Source organism: Gossypium arboreum, chromosome 6, assembly GCF_025698485.1.
Source record: "Gossypium arboreum isolate Shixiya-1 chromosome 6, ASM2569848v2, whole genome shotgun sequence".
Classification (NCBI taxonomy): domain Eukaryota; kingdom Viridiplantae; phylum Streptophyta; class Magnoliopsida; order Malvales; family Malvaceae; genus Gossypium; species Gossypium arboreum.
Window position 1 is genome coordinate 30,780,855 of NC_069075.1, and position 2,328 is coordinate 30,783,182.

Consider the following 2,328-nt stretch of genomic DNA (forward strand, 5'->3'; position numbering starts at 1 on the left):
ATCGAGCATAGTTAGACCTGCTGTAGCTACAAATACTTTTGAACTAAAACGTAACATTATTCAAATGATACAGAAATTTGTTCAGTTTGATGGTTTGCAGGATGAGGAACCCAACGATCATTTAGCAAACTTCTTAGAACTATGTGATACATTTAAAATTAATGGTCTTTCTGATGATGCCATTCGTCTTTGGTTATTCCCATTTTCATTGAGAAACAAAGCTAAACAGTGGTTGAACTCATTACCACGAGGGTCAATCATTACTTGGGAACAAATAACTGAAAATTTTCTATTAAAATATTTTTTGCCGGCTAAAACGGCTAAATTACGTAATGATATCTCTTCATTTATGCAGATAGACTTAGAAACTCTTTACGATGCATGAGAGAGATACAAAGACATACTGAGAAGGTGCCCTCACCATGGGTTACCACTTTGGCTACAGGTTCATAATGGCCTGAATCCTTCGACTCGACAAATGGTTGACGCAGCTGCTAGCGGAACCATCAATAATAAAACACTTGAAGATGCCTATGAGTTTATAGAGGAGATGTCACTGAATAACTATCAGTGGCAAGTCATGAGGACTAAGCCAACTAAAACAACAGGCGTTTATAACGTCGATTCAGTTACTATGCTATCAAATCAAGTAGAACTTCCAAATAAAAAGATTGATGGTTTACTTGGTTCTACTCAGGTACATCCAATAATGAGGTGCGAGATGAATGGAGGAGGAGCATGCACAGAGTATCAACCCTTCAACCTAGCATCGAGGAGGAACAAGTCTAATATATGGGTAACAATAACTCTCAATCCCAAAATAACCCATATAGTAACACTTACAATGCAGATTGGCGGAACCACCCCAATTTCTCGTGGGGCGGTCAAGGAAATCAAAGACCACAACATCCTCCAGGTTTTCAACAACCACTCTATCAACAGGAAAAGAAGTCGAACCTTGAAGAGATGCTCTCAAAGTTTATATCAATGTCAGAAACCCATTTTTAGAACATCGAGACAGCACTTAAAAATCAACAAGCGTCGATCCAAGGGCACGAAACTCAGATAGGCCAGCTTTCCAAACTAATCTCCGAACGACCACAAGGTAGCTTGCCAAGTAATACTGAACCCAACCCAAGGGAACAATTCAATGCAATTAATATTCAAGATGACGAAGGAGTCGTTGAGCCTGAACCAGGACCGAGGCAAGAAACTGTGGTAAGCAAAGGTCAAGGTGAGGTAGGTCATAATAAAAACAAATCAGTGAATGTCAAATATAAACCTCGTGTGACATACCCCAACGCGACAAGGAAAGACCACTTAGATGAACAATTTGGTAAATTCCTTAAACTCTTAAAAAATTACACATTAAATTACCGTTTATTGAAGCTCTATCGCATATGCCAAATGCAATGAAATTTTTAAAGGAGCTTTTAGCAAATAAGCGGAAGTTGGACGAGGCATCGCATGTGGAGCTAAACACAGTGTGCTCAGCTATTCTACAAAATAAGCTACAGAACAAATTAAAAGATCCAGGGAGTTTTACGATTCCTTGCTTAATTGGTAGTTTAGATGTTAATAATGCATTAGCTGATTTAAGGGCTAGTATCAACGTCATGCCTTACAGAATGTTTAAGCAACTAGGTCTCGGGAAACCCAAATAGACTAGGATGAGCATTCAATTAGCAGATAAAACTATAAGATTCCCTAGGGGTATTATTGAAGATGTGCTAGTTAAAATCGATAAATTTATATTTCCCGTTGATTTCATTGTTCTAGACATAGAGAAGGATAGCAGCATTCCTTTAATTCTAGGAAGGCCCGTTTTAGCAATTGCTAAAACAATTATTGATGTTGGCATAGGTGAACTCACACTCCGTGTGGGAGACAAAACAATCACTCTTCAAGCTCACAATTCTGGCAACACATTGGAAATTGAAGGTGATCGTCTAAACCATTCTACTAAATCTGACAATATTATGCAACCTTCTTTGCAGGAAATGAGTCTGAAGGAAGTATATGAGCCATTCTCAAGAAATAGTAGAGAACCTATTCATGAAGATCGAAGGCTACAAATCGAGGAGCTAGATAAATGGCGGACGCATAAATCGAGAACACCCAAAAAATCGAATCTACGACAGAACGAGCTCAATACCTTTCCAAATCAACTTAAGGTCGGAGATAGAGTCTTGTTAGATGCCGCAGATCCCCACATTGTCGCTACCACACCAAATGAAGAAATCCCACTTACGGTACTCAGTATTTTCTTATTCGGTACGGTCGAGGTGAGTCATCCCAAGTTTGGCACTTTTAAGGTAAACAACACCC

The 2,328-nt window shown here is 39.0% G+C and overlaps 1 non-coding gene across 1 annotated transcript; it reads right to left on the reverse strand.

The window, feature by feature from the left end:
* Positions 1 to 322: 322 nt before the first annotated feature.
* LOC128294419 (small nucleolar RNA R71) lies at positions 323 to 429 on the reverse strand. The gene has a single exon (XR_008284731.1). It is a non-coding gene; the product is annotated as a small nucleolar RNA R71 (small nucleolar RNA).
* Positions 430 to 2,328: the final 1,899 nt, after the last annotated feature.